The sequence below is a fragment of the Pinus tabuliformis genome, chromosome 6 (genome assembly GCF_031772625.1).
Source record: "Pinus tabuliformis cultivar Carrire ecotype Pingquan chromosome 6, CPIR1, whole genome shotgun sequence".
Classification (NCBI taxonomy): domain Eukaryota; kingdom Viridiplantae; phylum Streptophyta; class Pinopsida; order Pinales; family Pinaceae; genus Pinus; species Pinus tabuliformis.
This window is the reverse complement of record NC_142292.1, coordinates 1,465,497,552-1,465,505,729: the sequence shown is the minus strand read 5'-3', so window position 1 is coordinate 1,465,505,729 and position 8,178 is coordinate 1,465,497,552.

Sequence of the window (8,178 nt, the reverse complement as noted above, 5' to 3'; positions counted from 1 at the left end):
GACAGTACTAACGATTTTCTTTTCAAAAAATGACAGGAAGGCAAGACGACACTTTGCGATTTTGAATTGAAAACTTCTTTCGACACTTGAAATACTTATAAATTCAGATCAAATAAAAGAGTAATAGTGTAATCGACTATCAAAAGGAGAAGTATTCTTTTCTTTGACTAAAAATGACACTTGTGAAAGTTCCAAATCAAAAGACGGCAGTTCGATTAAGCTACTATTTTGTAAAAGAGAACTGTAAATAGTGCACAATACATAAAAAAATTCACAATTCTTTGTACAATAGAGGTTGGATGATGCAAAGAAGGGAGTTTTAGCAGTAGTCTACTGATCACAGATAGTAAAACTCCTAAATAAAATTGAAGACAGTGGAGAAAAAACCAAACTCTGGAGGCAGATCTAGTCTTGTCTGATCATCGCACCTGTAACACAGGGAAATAGGGATGCATCCCACCTACTGCACACGGGAGGTGCGATGCATCTAGATTTCCTAAAGGAGAGGGTGCGATGGTCAAGGAACGAGACTTTAACTTGGTTTTTGGTCACAGTTTTTAGTTCAGTTCAGGGATTTAGGTCGAGCAAATGATAGTCAGTAACTACAAAGTATAGGGCTGATCTAATGAGGTTACTCAAGCTACCTCTAGGGCACTTAGGATGTTTGCAAGTCAATTGTTCAGTTCATAAACAAACCTGGAGATTGACTAAAGTAGCATTGATCTACTTTGCACTTGCATAGCAAATGCAGTTCGAAGGCTAGCTGACTTGACTTCAGGCTCCATCTGTGGTTTATGAATCAAACAAATAGAGACAAGTAATTAAACTAATCACTCCCCAGTGGAGTCGCCGTTTTGTTATCGGGAAATCTAATGTCTACCCAGAGCTACTAGTCCCACTAAGACGGGTAGCTATCTTAGAAACAAACAGATTAAACTCACTTGTTTTTCCTTTATGAGAGAGAGATGGGAAAGAAGCAGAGAGTTACCAACCTCAGTCTTCCGCTTGGCTCCTTTCTTGTTTCCTTCCCCTTTGACAGAATCTCGCCACTGCTTCCTTACTTTTCCAGCTTCAAAGAGCAGTTGTAGATTCACAGAAGCATAATACCATCAAAGCATAGAGATCTTTCACTGTAAACAATATAAGATCAGATATATATTGACCATACAAATGCATATATCAACACAATATTTAGAAATACACAAGAATATGGAGGAAAACTCAAATATCTTTATTAGTAAAAGTAGTAGAAGAGAGGATTACAACCACTTGGTCTGACCCAGCGCCATCCTCCCAGCTTGAAAGCCCTCTTCATCTCACACAAAGCAAGATCACCCAACAATGTCTTCAAAGAGAAACCAACAACACCTCTTTGCAAATTACCCAATTCCAACCTTTGGATGTCTTGGATGAGGGATCCATTTATAGATATTTGCAAGGGGGTGAGTCAGCTTCTGGGATTTTGATTAGTGTCATCTCTCTAATAGGTCCTGGTTCCACATGGAGATTTTAGATCTCTTACTCATCCCTGGGTGAACTCAGAGAGGCAAGTGCCAAATGAGCAGTTTCTAGAAGATTCTTTGGGTTTCCACCTAGCAAACTGCTTGTGCCATTTGTCTGCTCTCGCTCACTGCACCCTATAGAAGGGATTTCCAGTATGCATCACACTTTTTACATGTGGCAGGTGAGATGCATTGCACCTTTAACACTGGGCAGTCTGTATGGTCCTGCTTTGACCAGTTCTTAGTAGCTTTTCATGGAGAACTTCTGGGAGATGATGTAATCAGCTGACCTTGCTCCTTTAGGGTATGAAACAACATTTTTAGGGACTTAGAAGCCCTTGGTTTATGGACATATGTGATCGGGGTTGCAGTGACCAAATATGTCTATAACAAGGACTGTGTGTAAGGTTCAAGGGAAGTGTTGTCAGATGATAATAGACAAGGGTAGTACAGATAATTTGGTCTCCACAAAAGTGGTTGAGAAGTTGAAATTGAAAACAAAGAAACATACAACACCTTACAAGGTGTCATGGCTTAAAAAGGGATATCAGTTGGTAGTGAATGAGCAATGTGAAGTGGAATTACAGTTTGGAAACTACAAAGACAAAATTCTATGTGATGTGATGCCTATGGATGTGTGTCACATGTTGTTGGGTAGACCTTCGCAGTATGACAGAGGAGCTATGCATGATGGAAAGAAGAACACATACAAATTTAGAAAAAAAGGTGTCAATCATACATTGCTGCCAGTGGAAGAAGAGGATACATCAAAGAAACCTGATCCAAAGAACCTTTTGATGAGTGGAAAGGAGTACTTACAATAGATGGAAGAAGATGAGGTAAGTTTTCCGTTGGTTTGCAAACCCAAGGTAATAATTACTTCCACTAAAATTTTTGATTTTCCAATTGAAATTCAAGAGATGCTGGACAATTATTGTGATATCATTGTAGATGATTTTTCCAATGAGCTACCACCCATTAGAAAGATTATCCATCGTATAGATTTGATTCGAGGAGAAAATCTACCAAATAAAGCAGCTTACAAGATGACTCCCACAGAGAATGAAGAAATCAAGAGACATGTTCAGGAACTGCTAGACAAGGGACTCGTTACAGAGAGTTTGAGTCCTTGTGTAGTGCCAACAGTGTTGAGCCCAAAGAAAGATGGAGGATGGAGAATGTGAACTGATTCAAAAGCAATCAATAAGATAACAATCAGGTACATATTTCCTTTACCTAGAATCGAATATCTGATGGATTGTTTGAGTGGAGCTAGATATTTTACAAAGTTAGATTTAAAAAGTGGTTATCACCAAATTAGAATTAGAGAGGGAGATGAGTGGAAAACTACTTTTATGACCAATGAAGGATTGTATGAATGGATGGTAATTCCTTTTGGGTTATCAAATTCTCCTAGTACATTTATGAGACTTATGAATGAAGTTCTGAAGGAATTTATTGGTTGTAATAGTATATATGGACGATATATTAGTTTACAACAGATCTAAGGAGGAGATTATGAGACATCTAAATCATGTCTTACAGAGGTTACAACAAGAAAAGTTATTTATAAATTTAAAGAAATGTCCATTCATGAAGGAGGAGTTGGTGTATTTGGGCTTTGTTGTTTTCACTAAGGGGTTAAAGATGGATCCACAAAAGATAAAAGCAATCATAGAGTGGCCTTCGCCAAGAAGTGTCTTTGAGGTAAGAATTTTTCACGGTCTTGCAATTTTTTACAGGAAATTCATGAGGAATTTTAGTAAGATCAATGCTTCAATTATTGACACAATAAAGAAGGACAAACAACCATTTAAATGGACTGCTCAAGCAATAAAAGAAATTCCAGCTGTTGAAGAGAAAGATTACTGAGAAGCCTATTTTGATTTTGCTTGATTTTAATAAACCTTTTCAACTGAAGTGTGATGCTAGTGGAGAAGCCATTGGAGCTGTTTTGAGTCAGGAGGATAGGCCTGTAGCTTATTTTAGTGAAAAGTTGAATGAGACAAAGAAGAAATATTCTTCTTATGACAAGGAGTTTTATGCAGTAGTGCATTCTTTGAAGAAGTGGAGACATTAATTTATGTCCAAGGAGTTCATACTGTATTCAGATAACCATGCATTACAGTACATTATGCAATAGCCAAAGCTTAACCAGAAGCATGCAAAATGGGTAGAAGACCTTCAAAGTTTTAATTTTGTGTTAAAGCATATAACTGGTCAATCAAACAAAGTAGCAGATGCCTTAAGTAGAAAAGTAATTTTAGTTCAAGAAAATCAAATTCAAGTGTTGGGTTTTGATTTTCTTAAAGAGTTATATGAGAAAGATCTAGATTTTGAAGAGGAATTTGAAGCTTGTAGAAATCCTATTTTTTTAGACAGAAGCAAATGGATGGATTATTTCCTGCAAGAAGGATTGTTGTTTAAAAGAAATTAGTTGTGCATACCAAATTTTTCTATGAGAGAAAATTTGGTTAAGGAGAAACATAGTGGTGGACTTGGAAGACATTTTGGTGCAGACAAGACTTATGAACAATTGAACTGGTTTTATTTTTGGCCAAAGATGAGAGTTGAAGTGGAAAAGTATGTGAAAAATTGTAAAGTTTGTTAGTATGCAAAGGGAAGGAGTCAAAACATAGGTTTGTATGTTCCATTAGATATTCCAGATAAGCCTTGGGATATGGTAATTATGGACTTTGTTTTGGGTTTACCAAAAAATAAAAGAGGAAATGAATCAAATTATGTAGTAATTGACATATTTTGAAAAATGGCACATTTCATTCCATGTTATAAAACTAGTGATGCTACTCACATTGCTAATCTATTTCTTAAGGAGATTGTAAGATTACATGGGTTACCTAAGAGAATTGTTTTAGACAGAGACACTAGATTTGTTGGACATTTCTGGAGGACATTTGGAAGAAGCTTGGAACTAAACTGATTTTCAGTTCTGCTTATCATCCCCAGATCGATGGACAGACTGAAGTTGTAAAGAAAAGATTGGGTAATATTTTGAGAAGTCTTGCACGTGAAAATTCAAAATAGTGGGATCAAGTATTGGCACAGGCAGAATATGCTTATAATGATTCTCCTAATAGGAGTATAGGGTAGATTCCATTCCATATAATCTATGGAATGCACTCAAGAGGAGTGTCTGAATAGAGAGACTTGGGAAAATCTAAAATGAGAAGTGCTAAGGGAGAAGATTTTGCTACAGAAGTTCAAGCAATACATGAACAGGTAAAACAAAAACTACAGGACATCAACATAAAATACAAGAGAAGAGAAAATTTGAAGAAAAGAGAAGTTAATTTTGAGGTTGGAGATTTGGTTTTAGCACACCCGAGGAAGGAAATATTTCCAAAAAGGGAGTCTAATAAGCTAAAGTTTAAGAAACTTGGACGATGCAGAGTCTTGAGGAAATTTTCTGCAAATGCATATGAAATTGAATTACCCCCTGATATTGGAATATCTCCAATTTTCAATGTTGCTAATTTGTATAGGTATGAAAGTGAAAATGTAAATGACACAGCAGAGGATCAAGAAGAACAAGAGATTGATTGGGTAAAACAGTTACCTATAGCAAATGAATTGAAACCAGAGAGGATTTTGGACAAGAAATTGTTGAAGAAGACAAGAGGACGAGTATTTTCAGTATTTGGTCAAAAGGAAGGATCAACAAATTGCTGAAGCTACTTGGTTGACAGATGCCATGCTACAAAAGTTGGGTAATTCTGTAGAGGAGCTCATAGACAAGAGCCCATGAAGAATTTTTTTCCTCAGGAGTTTGATGTAGGAGCATGAGGCTTGAAGACAAAAGGCTTCGAATTTATTCCAAAAATACAAAAAAAAATTACAAGCAAAGGAGTGGGATACTTTAGCTGTCAATTTACAAGTTTTCTATATAGGCTTTGAGCTAGGATTTAGTGATTGAGTGATTTTTTAATTAATTCAAGCTGTTTAGATTCAGTTGAGATTCTTGAGGAGAATATCAACCATATTAGGTATTGTCTAAGATTAGATAGATTCGATCCATTGATTAAGGATATGATTGTTAGAATGAAATGGTATTTATGTAAGTTCTGAATGATTGTAAAGGGGATTTTGACTGATTTTGGCTGATTTTTCCGTATAAGATTAAGTTGCAGAAACTAAATCTCTGTGTGTGTAATGTGTATAATTGGTCAATTCTGGATGTTGCATTCCTTCGAATGGTATCTCTGTGTATTATTGAATTTAAGTTTGGCCTGAAAATTTAAAGTCTTGTAAAATCTGGTGTGGTCGCATTTAATTTCTCTTTCGCTATGTATTAAGCTAGCTTGAATGTGTTTCGAACAACAGAGCTTTAACTAAATAAGTTTTGAATTACAAAAAGTAGAAATCAACCTGGCAGAAGTGTTAAAATAATAGCGGAACAACAGGAAGCCTGACAAATCATGGTAAACCCAGAAGAAGAGCGAGAGCCATCTGATCTACAAATCTAATAGAACTAACGATCATCGCGTGCCAATAAGCTCGTGCGTTAGTCAAAGAAGAAAAGTGGTTTTATCAAATAAGTTGTTTATTGGGTGAAGAAAAAGTGGTAAGCAATCTTTTGGAATTCTAAGTTATTCCAATAATCAATCGACACATAGCACTCGGGTGGAGAGAGAAAACCACATTATTAGGGGGGTAAACATCACGCAAGATCTTCAACTGATATTTATGTTAATCATTGGATCAAGTGTGCTTTGATCAATGGTGGAGGATCACCGATTAGTTTCATTGATCGGGTGAACCATCAACTGCCAGATTGAAGGGTAAGATCAACATCGGAGAATTAACGTGATAGTATTTGTGAAAAAGCAGACGTGATAAGGAAATAAACAAAAGTTTGAATTCCTTTTGATTCTGTGGAAAATGAAAGGGTTATCATATTGCAGTAAAATTAAGCAGTTCGGCTAATTAAGCACAATAGCTAAGTTTGGAGGTAGATGACTGAGACTCCAAACGAAATCCAAGAAGAAGTTCCACTGGCAGAAATCATTTCTTATTTGAACAATTGACCATTACAATTGCACCCAGGCCACCAGAATTATCCTTTTTTTAATTGCAATTTGTTATTTTATAAATTTTCTAATATAGAAATTACCTTTTTCTTATTTTTTTCTATAAAAATTATAGTCTTTTATTTTTATTATTTTCCAATAATAATTACCAATTTGCTAGGATAGAAATTATATTATTTTTAATTTTTTCCAATAAGAAATACCAACTTTCTAGTTCTTATAAGAAAATTGATAAAATATAACTGATCTTAGCATTAGCTTTGCCTTCTCTACATTATTTCAATTTTACACCAGGGTTGCCAGGTTCCAAACTTGTTTAGCCCTTCTGTGTATTATTTCCACTAGTGTTGTGCACGTCCAAACTTGTATTCTTCCAATGCATCAACTAAGCAAAGTTGGAATTAAAAATTTACCTTGCCAAGGCAATTCCTATTCAACTATTGAAGGATAAGTTCAATGTCCTATTTCCACCAAGACTGAGCGGTTCCAAACTTGTATTGTTTCAATGCATCAACCAATCAAATTTGGAATTAAAAATTTACCTCTCTCAAATAGATAATAGATGCCAGTGTGAAAAAAAATAAAAATAAAATCAATACTTTTCAATACCATCTTCTGAATTTATAAAATGTATTTAAAAAATGTTTGAAAATCAAGTAACGTGAAAAATTCTTATGTATTTAGTCAACCATGTAGATTTGTATATATCAAACTTCTAGATCTATTTACCGTATACCTTGCTTATGGCCATTATCAGTGTAACAAAGCACATTATGTATTCATGTTCGGGCGTGAAACACATTCAATTTAAGGGATGAAGCAGAGTGAACATTGGAGACAACAATCTACATTCAAGTTAAGGGAGATTTATCCATCTACCACTATCGCCATGAACCCGAATGTGTTCGGAGAGAAGCATATCCTCCTTTCTAGTCCAAGTTGTGTGATTGAGCCTTTTTTTGAGATATATCTAGGTTGAAATATTCTTTCTCTCATAATTCCAAAACAGATGATCTGCTTTCATGGAAATAGACAACCACATTGAACATATATAGCGACACTTACATTAGATTCTACCTCCTCAAAGAGATTGTCATGGTAAGTCTTTGGGTAGCAACGACCATGCCAAAGCGTGAATATTCTATTTGTAGTTTTTGATTTATACTGAAAGTAATTAGCTATCGTGGCCAATAGGTATAATCTTCCCAAACGTCTCCATGGTGGAGATTCGAAAGCGATTAGTCTATCCGGGTCACCACTATTGAAATTGTTATGGGGTTATAGTATATAATTTCTTACTTTTAGCTCATGTCTACTTTACAGATTTTTAATAACTAGCATTTGCATCACATGTTGCAAAGGAAACTTCATAAGGCAATGACATAAAAAACAATAACATAGAAAAAATAAGTTAAAAATTTATCCAATTTTATTTCTTTACTGGTGTTACTTTTTTATCATAAGTTATGTTTCACGGAGATTCCAACCAGGATATGTTCAAAGTGAAGGTCATGCACCACACATCACTCTAAAGGATTTATGAAAATTCTCTTCATTAAGATTATTGAACCTTTATAAGTAAATGATTTAAATCAAACATTTCATAACAAAGTAATCTCATGTCACCT